Raw genomic sequence first — 16,638 nt, forward strand, 5'->3', positions numbered from 1 at the left:
CACTTTCTTATCAGGGCAGATGATTCCTGACAACTTAAGCACCATCTAAACTATTTTCTAAACCATTCAGATTGGAACCTGGAGTGATCAGAACCCTGAGCTGAACCTTTCCTGACCTCTGGCCAACAACAGGGTGCAACCCATGGTTCCATACACTTCGTGTGGTTCCCACAGTTGAAGACTTCATACCATTTGATCGTACAATAGCAAAAGGGCGACACTCTGAGAAGCCAGAAAATAGGAGACTATATAAATCAGCGACTATTGATTATCTATTTGTTAATGCCCTCGGGGGAACAGCAGGTAGTCAGGTTTGGTCATAATCTCAAACAAAGCCTCAGGCTGAATTCCTTACTTAATGGTACATCCCAAAGAATGTCTCGGGCATTTATTAGTGTCCATTAAAATTCCGACAATGAATATGGTGTATAATTAAAGCATCGAGAGCATACAAAGCCTGCCAAATTTGTGAGAATCTTCCAATATAAGCCTTCCTTGTCAATCGATTGGATTTGGTCTTTTGTGCTGAACTCCACCATTTTGAGCAAAAGGGCGCAACCTTGTGAACTCTGCATACTCCGTCACAGAGACATCAATCTGCCCATTGTCCGTTTGTGGGCGACACTGCTCAGTGAGGACTGTTAACATTATCATGCTCGCGGAGTTAACATCTCTGTCGCTTTGTGCAAAACCAGTGGACAATTAACATCCACTCAATTCAAGGAATGTGTGAAAGGTAGTACAGTAGGTTCATCTGACTAAACAAAAGATCTCTAAATCGCCACCATCAAACACTCAATATAAAATGTAACCTACAATATTTAATGAGAATTTACAATAACATTTTATACTTTTATTTTTCATTTAGTAAAATCAGTGAAAAACTAAAACATAATAAAAAAAGGCCGAACCTCCCTCAATTCAAAATCCATTTCAAAATACCACAGTGCATGTTCTCTGCCAGTTATACAATGCACTTGTTGTGATGTGTCTCTCGGCTGAGACATTAAACCGAGGCCCCGTCTGCTCTCTCAGGTGGACGTAAAAGATCCCATGGCACTATTTCGAAGAAGAGCAGGGGAGTTATCCCAAGTGTCCTGGCCAATATTTATTCCTTAATCAACATCCCTAAAACAGGCCCAGAAATCCCAGCCTCCCCGGGTCCATAGGGAGTGTGTACGGACCCGGGAAGGCATTGCAAAAGCCGGTTTTCATGGAAACATAGGAAATAGGTGCAGGAGTAGGCCATTCGGCCCTTCGAGCCTGCACCACCATTCAATAAGATCATGGCTGATCATTCACCTCAGTACCCCTTTCCTGCTTTCTCTCCATACCCCTTGATCCCTTTAGCCGTAAGGGCCATATCTAACTCCCTCTTGAATATATCCAATGAACTGGCATCAACAACTCTCTGCAGCAGGGAATTCCACAGGTTAACAACTCTCTGAGTGAAGAAGTTTCTCCTCATCTCAGTCCTAAATGGCCTACCCCTTATCCTAAAACTATGTCCCCTGGTTCTGGACTTCCCCCAACATCAGGAACATTTTTCCCGCATCTAACCGCAGCACACAATGCGCATGCACTGAAAATCAGCATTTCCGATCTGTTGAGCTGGAGCTCGGCAGATTCTCCATATCTCGACAGCAAGGACATGCGGACGGGCAGCGTTGCGGTATTTGCCCATATCTTGCTGCATAGCAGACTTTTACAGGCATAAGAGTTTTAAAATACATAAAAAAATAAAATAAAATTTAAAAAACACATTTTATTGTTTAAAAACCCTCCCCACTACGGCAATTTTATTTTAAACCCTAATTTAAAAAACGTCTTTAAAAAATTGGAAAAATATATATTTTTTATCATACATAAATAACTTTAATTTAATTTATAAAAATATGTGGTGTATTTTTTCTATTTTTTAATTTGTGTTTTGGGTGTTTGGGGGGGGGTTCCTCATTCATAATAATGGGATCTCCAACTTACCGAGTTCACATTATTATGAATGAGAACATACTTTACCTGATTGGCTGCCCAGAGCCATGTGACTGCAGCTCCCGCCCTGCGCAGTGCACGCGCTGCGACACGCAGTCAGTGGCCTCAGGACCAGGAACTCGCGTGGGCGCAGCAGGAGCAGGTAGGTGCGCATCTTTAACTTTTTTACCCGATCGCCCGCGGGAAGCAGCAGAGCGGGATTTCTAGGCCAGATTATCTGGTCATTATCACATTGCTGTGTGTGGGAGCTTGCTGTGCACAAATTGGCTGGTGCGTTTCCCACATTACAACAGTGACCACATTCCAAAATTACTTCATTGATTGTAAAGCGCTTTGGGCTGTAAATTCCGGTGGTCGTGAAAGGCGCTATATAAATGCAAGTCTTACTTTCTTTATGTGGCACACTTCCAGCTTTGTATCGGTGCAAGTTCTGATGATCTTGCCCATACTTAGTACTGCTTGACTTTGTACCAAATACACCTGGAGTTTTCGCTCCATTGCGTTGGTTATTTTGGCACAATTCCCCCGATATCGGCGTAACCAGTGCCAAAGATCGCGGAATTTTTATCGCAAATTGCGTTCAGCGCAACTCGGGTTTCCGTGATCTTTTGCGAGTTTTAAAAATATTGCGCTGGAAGCTGGCCCTGCCAACAAAACTGGCCCGGCCCCCAGGGTGAATTAATCACCGCAGCGAGTTCCCGCTAATTGCGCTCGTTTGCGGAGGCCGCAAAAATTACGCTGGAACTTTTGGGCGCACGGACACGAATGGACAGATTTTAAAAGGTCTTGAATTGTTTCAAAGGAAAAAAAATCAGCTTGTTCAGTAATGTTCTTCAGGGAATCAGACCTGCCACCCGTACGCAGACTATGCGAGTCTCGTCCACGCTCCAGTGTTGGCCCTCATTAACTCGCCGGCGATCCAGACATACATGTAATCGTAGGACTGCGATGGCAAAAGGCAGTCAGTGGCCATGCTCTCGGGCATGCCTGCTTACAGCCTAGTCTGTTGGGAGTGCAGGTGAGAAATTCCAGCGCGGTGGGAAGTGGATCTTACAGCATTATCTGAGCAGAAGATCCCAGGGCTGATTCTCGACTGGTGCGGAGATCACGAATCTCACTCCGGGCAGTAGGTGGGGCCCTGCAATTGGTGTCAGTATCGCTGGATGGAGAGGGAAATCAATCCATCGATAAATCAGCATTAGGACTTGTGCTCCACTGACCGAGGAAGGGGTCTCATACAGGTGTATTCCGGAGTTGGATCAGGAACTGACTGTAGAGTAATGTTACCACACTTGGTGTCAGGGACACCCTCAAAGCCTCCTTGCTAAAATGCAACCTCCCCACCGACACCTGGGAGTCCCTGGCCAAAGACCGCCCTAAGTGGAGGAAGAGCATCCGGGAGGGCGCTGAGCACCTCGAGTCTCGTCGCCGAGAGCATGCAGAAACCAAGCGCAGGCAGCGGAAGGAGCGTGCGGCAAACCTGTCCCACCCACCCTTTCCCTCAACCACTGTCTGTCCCACCTGTGACAGAGACTGTAATTTCCGTATCGGACTGTTCAGCCACCTGAGAACTCACTTTTAGAGTGGGAGCAAGTCTTCCTCGATTCCGAGGGACTGCCTATGATGATGATGACCACACTTGGATTGATGTGAGTGATAGTACAACTGCAGCCTAAGATTGCTGTGGGACTGGGTACATCTGGTCACAATTCAAACTGTTCTCTTTCAAGCTACAGTGCATGGCTTGTGTTGATGCAAGAGCTGAAAGGGATTCGTAATGAAAAGCCTGTGGCTTTTTTTTTAAGGGCGATATAATTCTTGGCTCCTTCGGCACCAGGCAGGGGCTGTTAGCCTTTCTTTGGATGTAACTTGAGCTCATTTACAGCCTCCAATATCCCCAGTTCTATTTCTATATAAAAAAAAAAGAGTTGGAGCCAGTCATCAGTCTCGGTGTAGTTTGCCGGCCGGTGATCCTGATCTTTCAGGAGCCGCTGGGCTGGTTCTGTGCCCCGAGCACTGTGCCACTACACTGACCACACTCTGCCCTTCGCATACATGATGTGACCCTCCCGATAAAGGTCAGCACACTGGCCTCATTTGCTGAGACTGTGGGCACAAGTCCCACTACGACCAGCAGCGATGTTTCCCCCGCCCCCCCCCCCCACAAGGTGCATGGGGGTGTGGCAACGCATCAATTGGGAGGTCCCACGTGGGCCTCACAAGCTGCTGCTGTTGGAAGAGGCTGTTTCGCTCTGCGGCCGCACACCGAACTTCAGGGACCATGCGCAGAAATAACAATTCATGGGAACACTGGCCAGGACTGCGCTGACATAGAAACATAGAAAATAGGTGCAGGAGTCGGCCATTCGGCCCTTCGAGCCTGCACCGCCATTCAATATGATCATGGCTGCTCATTCCCTCAGTACCCCTTTCCTGCTTTCTCTCCATACCCTTTGATCCCTTTAGCCGTAAGGGTCACATCTAACTCCCTTTTGAATATATTTAACGAACTGGCCTCAACTACTTTCTGTGGTAGAGAATTCCACAGGTTTACCACTCTCTGGGTGAAGAAGTTTCTTCTCATCTCGGTCCTAAATGGCTTACCCCTTATCCTTAGACTGTGACCCCTGGTTCTGGACTTTCCCAACATTAGGAACATTTTTCCTGCATCTAACCTGTCCAATCCCGTCAGAATTTTATATGTTTCGATGAGATCCCCTCTCATTCTTCTAAATTCCAGTGAATATAAGCCTAGTCGATCCAGTCTTTCTTCCTGTCAGTCCTGCCATCCTGGGAATCAATCTGGTGAAATTTTGCTGTACTCCCTCAATAGCAAGAATGCCCTTCCTCAGATTAGGAGACCAAAACTGTACACAATATTCAATATACACTTTTATGACCTCAGCTCCAAACCCATCTTCTTTGGAAGAATTATCTTGCTCAATATCGGTGCTTATTTTTATTGGTGCATTTCCCATCTGGTCCAACTTCTCTCCGACTTCTCACCAAGGCCCTGTACAACTGCAGTAGGACCTCCCTGCTCCTATATTCAAATCCTCTCGCTATGAAGGCCAACATGCCATTTGCCTTCTTCACCGCCTGCTTTATTTGCATGCCAACTTTCAATGACTGATATACCATGATGCCCAGGTCTCGTTGCATCTCCTGAAGCTGTCACACTGCAAAGATCATGTCATTTGTGTCCCGTAGACGAATTTCGCATTGTGGTTCCGAAAGGAGCTCCTTGGCCACAGGGAGAAGTCGATTGAGGATTGAGGAGAATTCTAATGACAACTTTCCCAGTGGCTGACAGCAGGGAGATTCCCCTGCAGGAAAAATGCAGGGAGCAGCGCCAGGTCTTATACATGGCCTTTTTCAATCTTACAAAAGCTTTTGACACTGTCAACCGTGAGGGTCTAGGGAGAGTCGTCCTCCGTTTCGGATGCTCCCAAAAGTTTGTCAACATCCTTCGCCTGCTTCACGACAACATGCAGGCCGTGATCCTTACCAACGGATCCACGTCCGGACCGGGGTCAAGCAGGGCTGCGTCATCGCCCCAACCCTCTTCTCAATCTTCCTCCCCGCCATGCTTCACCTCACAATCAACAAGCTCCCCGCTGGAGAGGAACTAAACTACAGAACCAGTGGGAAGCTGTTTAACCTACGCCGCCTCCAGGCCAGGTCCAAGATCACCCCAACCTCTGTCGTTGAGCTGCAGTACGTGGACGATGCCTGCGTCTGCGCACATTCAGAGGCTGAACTCCAGGATATAGTCGATGTATTCACTGAGGCATATGAAAGCATGGGCCTTACACTTAACATCCGTAAGACAAAGGTCCTCCACCAGCCTGTCACTGCCACACAGCACTGCCCTCCAATCACCAAAATTCACGGCGCGGCCCTCGACAACGTGGACTATTTCCCATACCTCGGGAGCCTCTTCTCAGCAAAGGCAGACATTGATGCGGAGATTCAACATCGCCTCCAGTGCGCCAGTGCAACCCTCGGCCGCCTGAGGAAAAGAGTGTTCAAAGACCAGCCCCTCAAATCTACCACCAAGCTCATGGTCTACAGGGCTGTAGTAATACCCGCCCTCCTGTATGGAACTGAGGCATGGACGATGTATAGAACGGAGGCATGGACAATGTATAGAAGGCACCTCAAGTCACTGGAGATATATCACCAACAATGTCTCTGCAACATCCTGCAAATCGCCTGGGAGGACAGACGCAACAACATCAGTGTCCTCGACCAGGCTAACATCTCCAGTATTGAAGCACTGACCACACTCGATCAGCTTCGCTGGGTAGGCCACATAGTCTGCATGCCAGATACAAGACTCCGTAAGCAAATGCTTTATGCGGAGCTCCTTCATGGTAAACGAGCCAAAGGAGGACAGTGGAAACGTTATAAGGACACCCTCAAAGCCTCCCTGGTAAAGTGAGACATCACCACTGACACCTGGGAGACCCTGGCCGAAGACCACTCGAGGTGGAGAAAGTCCATCCGGGAGGACGTTGAGCTCTGAGTCTCAACGCAAAGAGCGTGAAGAGGTCAGGCGCAGACAGCGGAAGGAGCGCGCGGCAAACCAGCCCCATCCACCCCTTCCCTCAACGAATGTCTGTCCCACCTGTGACAGGGTCTGTGGCTCTCGTATCGGACTGTTCAGCCATCAAAGAACTCACTTTGGGACTGGAAGCAAGTCTTCCTCGATTCCGAGGGACTGCCTATGATGATGATGTTGCATCTCCCCTTTTCCTAATCTGTCACTATTCAGAAAATATTCTGCCATCCTTTTTTTGCCCCCAAAGTGGATAACCTCACATTTATTTACATTATACTGCATCTGCCATGCATTTGCCCACTCACCTAACCTGTCCAATTCACCCTGCAGCCTCTTAGCATCCTCCTCACAGCTCACACTGCCACCCAGCTTAGTGTCATCTGCAAACTTGGAGATATTACATTCAATTCCTTCGTCTAAATCATTGATGTATATTGTAGCAGCTGGGGTCCCAGCACTGAGCCCTGCGGCACCCCACTAGTCATTGCCTGCCATTCTGAAAAGGACCCGTTTATTCCGACTCTTTACTTCCTGTCTGCCAACCAGTTCTCTATCCACGTCAATACATTACCCTCAATATCATGTGCTTTAATTTTGCACACTAATCTCTTGTGTGGGACCTTGTCAAAAGCCTTTTGAAAGTCCAAATACACCACATCCACTGGTTCTCCCTTGTCCACTCGACTAGTTACATCCTCAAAAAATTCCAGAAGATTTGTCAAGAATGATTTCCCTTTCATAAATCCATGCTGACTTGGACCGATCCTGTCACTGCTTTCCAAATGCGCTGCTATTACATCTTTAATAATTGATTCCAACATTTTCCCCACTACCGATGTCAGGCTAACCGGTCTATAATTTCCAGTTTTCTCTCTCCCTCCTTTTTTAAAAAGTGGTGTTACATTAGCTACCCTCCAGTCCATAGGAACTGACCCAGAGTGGATAGACTGTTGGAAAATGATCACCAATGCATCCACTATTTCTAGGGCCACTTCCTTGAGTGCTCTGGGATGCAGACTATCAGGCCCTGAAGATTTATCGGCCTTCAATCCCATCAATTTCCCTATTACAATTTCCTGACTATTAAGGATTTCCTTCAGTTTCTCCTTCTCGCTAGACACTCGGTCCCCTAGTATTTCCAGAAGGTTATTTGTGTCTTCGTTAATGAAGACAGAACCAAAGTATTTGTTCAATTGGTCTGCCATTTCTTTGTTCCCATTATAAATTCACCTGATTCCGACGGCAAAGGACCTACATTTGTCTTGACTAAATCTTTTTCTCTTCACATATCTATAGAAGCTTTTGCAGTCAGTTTTTATGTTCCCTGCAAGTTTACTCTCATACTCTATTTTCCCCCTCCTAATTAAACCCTTTGTCCTCCTCTGCTGAATTCTAAATTTCTGCCAGTCCTCAGGTTTGCTGCTTTTTCTGGCCAATTTATATGTCTCTTCCTTGGATTTAACACTATCCCTAATTTCCCTTGTTAGCCACGGTTGAGCCACCTTCCCCGTTTTATTTTAACTCTAGACAGGGATGTACAATTGTTGAAGTTCATCTATGTGATCTTTAAATGTCTGCCATTAACTATCCACCGTCAACCCTTTAAGTATCATTCGCCAGTCTATCCTAGCCAATTCACGTCTCCTACCAATCGAAGTTACCTTTCTTTAAGTTCAGGACCCTAGTCTCTGAATTAACGGTGTCACTCTCCATCTTAATGAAGAATTCTACCATGTTATGGTCACTCTTCTCCAAGGGGCCTCGCACAACAAGATTGTTAATTAATCCTCTCTCGTTACACAACACCCAGTCTAGGATGGCCAGTTTTCTAGTTGGTTCCTTGACATATTGGTCTAGAAAACCATCTCTTATACACTCCAGGAAATCTTCCTCCACAGTATTGCTACCAGTTTGGTTAGCCCAATCTATATGTAGATTAAAGTCACCCATGATAACTGCTGTACCTTTAATGCACGCATCCCTAATTTCCTGTTTGATGCCACACCCAACCTCCCTACTACTGTTTGGAGGTCTGTACACAACTCCCACTAACATTTTCTGCCCTTTGGTGTTCCGCAGCTCTACCCATATAGATTCCAAATCATCCAAGCTAATGTCCTTCCTTACTATTGCGTTAATCTCCTCTTTAACCAGCAACGCTACCACACCTCCTTTTCCTTTCTGTCTATCCTTCCTGAATGTTGACAGGGGCCGGGGAGCCAGTGCTACTCTCCCGTTATGATGTACTTTGAAGGCACCACTGGCGGTTTGGGGGGAACACATCGTTCCATGTTGAATAAGGAAATAATCGCCAAGCATTTTACTTTGTTTTGGTGCAAGCCTGGATCTAAGCAACTGTGGTAAACCCAAACATTACCCAACCAGTAAAGCTGATGTTTCATCCTGCATCTCCATGGCATGCCAACATTTGGCCCACTCAGTCCTTTCTCTTGATTTGGTTAAACAATGCAATAGTCCAAAATACGTCACAATGCATCGTCATGTCATTGGCACAGGAAGTGAACCTGAGAAGGATTACATCATTTCCCTGTGGGGTTTCTGTCCCGGAAACAAAACCAAAACTTGGAAATAGGTGTGTTGTGTTGACACTGTCCCTTTAAATGCACTGGGCATGGAGTAAGTCATTGTTCCGGGAATGTGTCCTGCGAAGACGATCCTCATTGACCACCTGACCGGAACTTTCTACAGAATGTCCCCATGAAGAATTCAGCAAGGGAGGGAATATATTGTCAATAGCTTTCACGTTAGGTGTTGAAGGAAAACCTTTAAGGAAGGGCCAACAATCAGGAGGATTGTTAACTTTAAAGAGCAGAATCAAAAGCTAATCAGTGTGCAAATATTTGTTTCCAGCATTGGCTATGGACTGCGAAGCCAAAAAACACTCATAGACCAAAGACACACAGAGAATTCAACTGAACAGAAACCCTGAAACGTTCCCTGGGCTCAGCTTCATTCATTGGTTTTCAGTCCAACGGAACTGAGGAGACTGAAATAATAAATGTGTTGGGTTATAATCAGACTGTAGTCAGGGACGCCTTTATATATAGCTTTTAATTACATGGTACGGCAATTTGAAATCCTTCTCAATCATGTTTCTGCCAAAATCAGCGCACTATATTATTAAACATTTTACATCCATGTGTCTGTAAGAATATAATACTATCGATGCCAAAGTCCCTTCAGCATTGCTCATTGGTCCATGCTCACAAAATAATAAGTTACTGTAGATGAAATATGACCCAAAAATCAATTCCACACAAGTTTTTCCAAAAGATGTTTACTCTCCACTAATACTTCCTATTATTTGACCCAGATTCCCTCATTTTTAATAATTGACTTCACTTTTATTTTCAAAAATAATTTAACAACAATATTTGCTTTTTATTTTGGTACGTCCCTTGCAGCAAAGTTGCAATCCAGCCAGGGTCTCTGCTTAACCCGAATCCCCCCCTGAAGCAGGGCAATGGAGCAAGGCCCTAGTCACAAGGCTGCTTCCCTCTCCCCAACCCCAATCTCCCGTGCCCACCAAGCATGGCCCCACTGAGGGTCCCAGCCCAAACCCACCATCCACTTCCAGCACAGGCATGTCACGTTCTCAGCCCACTGCCCTTCTCTGTCCCACATCCCTTCTCCCCAACCACCCAGGCCAGGAAATTAAACATTTAAATAGCGAATTACAGGTGGACTTGCAATCAACTGCAGAGAGTTAAAGGAAAACATACATTCCGACAGCAAGGAAAGCAAATTCAAAAGGTAAAACAATAAGAAAGAGTGAAAGAAGTGTTTGATGGGTATGTAAAATAGCAAGTGAAAGGAACGGAACCAGATAGACACATGGTTCACCGTAAACAGGAGATCATCATCATTGGCGGTCCCTCGAACGAGGATGACTTGCTTCCACGAGTTCACAGATGTTTTAATGAAGGACCCGTGTTCCAGTCCTGAACTCCAGTTGAGGGGGTGGAAGATGCCTGTGCGTGAATTATTTTAACGTGTGGTGGCCGTTGCACATCAGCCCCCACACAGGCTTGACAGAGCTAGGTCTTGGTCCAATGGACAGGAGGTATACTGGGGAGAGCATACATGGAGAGCTAATTCACAGAATGAGGGAGTCGCAATGAGTGAGTGAGATCGAAGACAAAAGATCAAAGAACAGCCGAGACACAGGGGCCGATTTAGCTGGGGCATGCCGAGGATGGCCGAGGGTGCTGGGCAGAAGGGAAGCCCCCGCCCGCCCCCCCCCCAGGGAGGTACGGGGAAGGCCCCGCAGGGGGTATAGGGAGAGGCACCCGCCCGGGAAGTGCAGGGGAGTCCCCCCCCGGGATACAGGGGAGGCACTCTCCCCCCTGGGGAGTGCAGGGGGAGGCCCCTTCCTCGGGGGAGTATAGGGGGAGGGAGGGAGGGAGGCCCGGGATATTTCAGGCGTGGGCCGGAGAGTCGGGGCCCGGACCCGGTGGGATTGGTGGCAAGGCAGGCACTGCGGGTCGGGAGCTCGATGATGGCGGGTGCCCGAGGGAAGGGTCCCGGCAGAGTGTTGACGCTGTGGCTGGGCGCTGGCAGCCGATGCCAGCCCTGGGAGGGAGGGTCCTCCCTGGGGCTCGGGGAGAGAGGCCTGCTCCTGGCCCACAGTGATTCCACGGCACAGTTACATTTATACACTTAACCTGGGCTCTCCTGGCCGCTGCAACGTGCAGCTGGCACCCGCCTGCCTCCCAGGCCTGCTCTTCGCTCAGTTAAGATGATGGAGGGTGGGAACACGTCCTGAACGCTATAAGACCCTGTCCCCCTCCCCAACCATCTGAACCCCCCCCCTCCCCCGGCCCACATGGTTCCTGCCTGTTGAGGCAGCGGGGGGGGGGAGGGGGTGGTTTTCAAATTTACCACATGGAGAGAAAAGCAGAGTGTGGGCTGGATCTTCGGTCGTCTGCCGCCCCTGTTCGCGCCCCAGAGGGACGGCAATGGCGGCGGGAATGGTTTCCAGGTGGGCAGCCAGCTCCCAGCGCCCTGCCGGGAATTTAGTTGTGGGTTTTGCCGGGGCACCGAGCAGTACCGTCCGGGAGCGTGGAACGCCGTCGGTATCGCCTGCGCTTCGATTTTGAATCGATGCTGAGCCTCCAGCGGCCCCTAGTGGTCGGAGCTGTCCCGGCGCTGGTGAATGATGGCAAGGTATTGGGAATGTTTATTGTCCCCCCCAGGCCTCTCTCCGGGCGCTCCCAGGCCGGCTATTTAGCTCGGGATTGTCCCATGCTCAGCCGGCCTAGCGCCCTGAGAGGGGTGTGGAACCCCTCCCTTTGCGCACCGCCCCACACTCCGAGCCCAGTGGGTGAATTTTGTGGTTGAGGACGCAAACCATTTCCCGGCACAAACTTTACCGCCCCGCCGCCATTACCACCCGAAATGAGCCAAGACGAAAATCCAGCCCAAACTAGTTTATGCCCATTTTTGTCTGTTGCCGGGCAGGATGACGGGTATTACTGTTATATATGGATGGAGCATCATCAAAGCACTTGGGCACTGGCCAGGTCAGTGCAGACTTAACCCCAGGTCGACACTAGCATAACCTCCTCTTGGAAACCCGAAAGTCTGTCGAATTCCGTCTTACAAATGTCCAGGTGCCAAACATACAAATCATTTGGAATGGGTTCATTTCCAGGCGCACAAAGACAGGCGCACATTCAGCTGTCCACATAATCAGACAGCTTGGATAGTAAATGTTTGGATAATGAATGTCTTATTGTGCATTCATCGTCAACGAGCTGACAGGTCGTCTAATTATCCTGACAATATTCCTGCACAGTGGAAGGCATTCATACAATCCATGAGGAAGCACTTTAACGTGAGGCCATAACCTGTAACAATATGGCACGTTTTAATGAACTAAATACATTAGAGGAACATAACTTACAGGAACAAGGCGACTTGTCTTTCAGATTTAGGGACATGTCAGTGGGTGTTAGGGCTGATCTTCCTGCCGTGTGTCACTTAGCATTAACATTTCTGCCACCTAGCCTCGTTACAAGTCAGTGTGTAATGTTCCAACATTATTGGCCCTTTGCACCGGGTCAATATGTTAATGTGTGCTCTGTAGAAATGGAATATGAAAAGAGATATTTGTCAAATCCGATCGCCAACCAGCTGTGACCAAAGGCAAGACCTCAACATTGTGCAAAGTCCCTCTTGTTTCAGGGACATCTAGTTTGCCCTGTTTCGAGTTATTTTTCGCTGAAATTGTATCAATTTCACTAAGAGAAAGGGTTTTAGAATCAGTATTTATTGTATAAAATGTTGAGTCCAAAATTAAACTTTTACCGAAAGACAGCAAAACGTTGGTTTTCTAGAATGAATGACCTGCTAGCAAAATCGTGGGAGCGCGCAGGTTAGAAATGTGTAATATCTGAGAATGTGACTTGGTTCATGAATTGTTCATTACCAAGAAACACTGGCAATCTCCCTTTTTTCATTAAAAGAGGAATTTCATCCCAGCACTGTAAACAGAAATGCATTTCAGGGGTTAGGCTAGATCCATTGCGGTGCACTTTATTCCAATCCAATTACACGTTTGAGCCGGAGAGAGGTTTAAGATGAGCAGATTTTCGATAAAGAATTGTTCACAAGTGTTACCCTTTCATTTTTTTTAAAGCAGAAAGGATTGAGTTAATCGGAGGAGTATTTTGAAATGAGGTATCTAAAGAAAAACATTAGAGACATCTTTGCTCTCCAGAGCTTCAGCTCACTGGGAGCGGCGCTGTGCCTGCCCACAAGTCTGAACATTTGGTGTCACATGCTTCGAGCATCTCTGCGATGTTGTGTGGCAGATACTGAGTGCTCCTTTCGGTGCTGCTTCTCATCAGCCTGGACCACGCTCAGCCCCGAGTCAATTTGACAACGTATCAAAATCTCCTTGGAGAATCTGGTCTTTGCCGTGCTCCACTTGTACAAATTACCAGCAGAAAGGCAACCTAACTCAACCCATACAATTCACTGGGAATGGTCTCAAGGATGGAAATCAGTTCGGAATGTACTACGCTACCTTCCAGTCCCAGTAGTATTTTATTTGGCAAACTGGAAATTGGCAAACAGAGAAAGACCGGTCACCTTTTGAACTCAGTAGACTTGCGACTTCCATAAAGGAATCTTTGTTGTTAAAAAACTTTATTTGAAACAAACAACAAAACAAAAATATAAAGTAGTAAGTATTGAGGAAAATTCTTAAAGTAAAATGCCATCCCTAAGGCAGTCAGTACTTGTTGGGGTTTAAGCCCTTCTGCAGCAAGACATGGAAGAATTGTGAATTCTAACTACAGAGGATCACTTTATAGCTTTACACACTACAGTATTTATGGTGTACCTTTATTTAACTGTCACATCTTGGAACAGACAAAGGCAAGACAACATGAGAAAAATATCACATTATTTCCAAGATGTTCCTTAACCATACAAGTGGTTTTATTCAATAATTAAGAAAGTATGTCAAGCTGAGCTGAGTTACAAAGTATTGTGTGGGTTGAGCGGATCAGCTCAATGGGGTGACTTTCAGTTCAAGCACAGTGTAAAGCATACGGGCCAGATTTCCCTGGAGCGAGGCACCTCGCGATGTGACCCGGTTAGTCAGACTTACAATTGCACATGTTAGGATTTTAAAAATAAATTCTCTCCCAAGTTGTTCTAAGTGTGAGAGCAATGGGACCCACAGTGCATCTCCTTAACCAATGAGATTAAAGGACTGAGAAATACATAGAGGAAGGACTGAGAAGCAGAGCCAATGAGAGATTGTGAATTCAATGTCAAATCAGGTACAGAAAGAGAAATAAATGGCTGGAATATTACAGGCGCTGAGAGGGCGGGATCGGAGGCGGGTCATGGGTCGGGACCCTGCTGTAAGCCCGCCTTCACGAGTCTCCCACATGCCGGTCTGTTTGCGCTGAACAAACCCAACACACAAGCGGTGAGGGAGGCAATTTAGCTTGTCAAAAGCCAATTAAATACCATTTTGTGCAGTACTTGCCATTTTTCCAGCTTTCTGACAAAGTTCATGGTGCTGGGGATCACGTCAGTCAGTCGGGTTTTCAATGACTCTCCATTCTTCTCAATAGTTAGCTACAGAAGCGATATAAAAGCTACCATTTCACAGCTGTTCACTTTCCAATCTCAGAAGCTGAAGCCTTCAGGATTTGGAAGACACATTTGAGCTTTATGCAGGTTGGAAGTGTTTGCAGTGAACTCTCTATTCACTGTCACCTCCTTGGAGCAACCTCTCTCACCATTGACAGATCGCTTCTGTCATCTCAACCTCACCTGCCATCTATTCCATCAACATTGGTGCCCTTGAAAAAAATCTCAATTTGGTCCCCAGGATCCCACCACGATCAGCCCCAACACCAGCAGCACCAGGCACACCAGCAGCACCACCAACAGCACCAACCTTCTCCACAATCACCTGATGCTGCACAGGGCATCAGCACCCGACCACATTGCTGCCCTGGATGGCCCACCATGGCCACATTTACTTCACTTGACACTTTACACCCTGGGCCAGGTTGGCACCACCCCACACCAGCTTCATAAAGCATCCCAACAATGCTCAAACCATTTCTTTCACACTCATCACTATTGGGGGGGGGGGGGGGGGGTAACGTTATGTCTCACCTTTCACTGCAACTCATTAAGACACTTCCAACAGTGCACACACATCTGTCCAAGAATGCAAAGTCTTGAAAATAAAGATTTCAATGTTTGACACCACATTAGCAGAAAGTTTACATGAACATTGGCGACAACACCTAAATGTGTACCCTTGTGTGTTATAAGCTGGTATGATTGAACGAGAATGAAGGTGAGTGTGAGGGATGGCTAGTGAGATGGTGATGTGATAATGTAGATAGAGAGGAATGGGTGGAGGTGCAAGGTAAGTTGGTGTGAGTAAGGATGTGTAGGAGTAGGGTAGGGATGGCAGAGTGATGGGGATGCGATGAGACACAAGGTTGAGTGGGGCTTTGCAGTAACGTTTCGTGATCCACTGAGATCATTGAAAGGTTTGTGCCACTGCACTGCAGCTTGGTCCTCCTGACCACATCCCAGCTTGTGCCCTCCTGTGCAGTGACTAAGGATGGCACGGCAGACTGCTCTCCCTAAAGAGCCTGAGTGAAGTAGCTGGGTTTGGATTTCATGACAATCCAACAGATTCCTGCTCACTTTTACTGTTACCAGCTTTCTTTTATTTCAGATTTCATGTGTCAGTCATGGCTCAGTGGGCAGCACTGTCACCTCAGAGTCAAGTCCCACTCCAGAAACTTCAGCACATAATCCAGGCTGACACTCCAGTGCAGTGCTGAGGGAGTGCTGCACTGTTGGAGGTGCTGTCTTTCAGATGAGACGTTAAACTGTCTGCTCTCTCAGTTGGACATAAAAGATCCCATGGCCTTTTGGCTAAGATCATGCGTAACTGACCTGACAGGAGAGTAACCATGACCCCAACGTGGTTCTCCCTGGATCAGGAAGGTGGTTCTCCTATGCTTTTTGGAAATAGGAGGTGGGTGGGGTGGCTTGACCCATCTACCTCCATGGCACGAACCTGGTATTGCAGTACTTCCAGGAACGGTGCAGTTGCTCTAGGCCTTTTGGCTAAGAGCATTGGCGTAGAGTGATCCTTGATGTGTGCAAGGTGACCTCTGGCGTTTGTGAATTGACAAAGAATTGGAAAGATTGGCAACGAATAAAAAAAAAAAATTTTTTTAAATAAAAGATCCCATGGCACTATTTCAAAGAAGAACAGGGGAGTCTGGTGGTCGTGAGAGGTGCTATATAAATCCAAGTCTTTCTTTTTTTTTTTTAATTTGTTTTTTAAAAAAAAACTGAATTCAAGTTCTAAAACCGCCATGGTGGGATTCTCGAAAGCATTCCTCCTTGAGGTGCCTTTGCTGTAAACATTGTACTGAAGGGGCAGTGATCACCATTTACAACTTACCCATCCATCACCTCGATCATCTCACTTTATACATCTTTGTCCTTTTTAAAAAATATATTGGCATTGTTGGTTTCGTTTCGACCTCCCCTAGTGAACA

The 16,638-nt window shown here is 47.0% G+C and overlaps 1 protein-coding gene and 1 non-coding gene across 3 annotated transcripts in view; one reads left to right on the plus strand and one right to left on the minus strand.

The window, feature by feature from the left end:
• The window catches only part of sema3d (sema domain, immunoglobulin domain (Ig), short basic domain, secreted, (semaphorin) 3D), a 337,849-nt gene that overhangs the window by 237,938 nt on the left and 83,273 nt on the right, over positions 1-16,638 (minus strand). The gene's annotated exons all lie outside the window — the stretch shown is intronic.
• Positions 15,987-16,185, plus strand: LOC139279172 (U2 spliceosomal RNA). The gene has a single exon (XR_011596413.1). It is a non-coding gene; the product is annotated as a U2 spliceosomal RNA (small nuclear RNA).

This window comes from Pristiophorus japonicus, chromosome 13 (assembly GCF_044704955.1).
Source record: "Pristiophorus japonicus isolate sPriJap1 chromosome 13, sPriJap1.hap1, whole genome shotgun sequence".
NCBI classification, from domain to species: Eukaryota; Metazoa; Chordata; class Chondrichthyes; family Pristiophoridae; genus Pristiophorus; species Pristiophorus japonicus.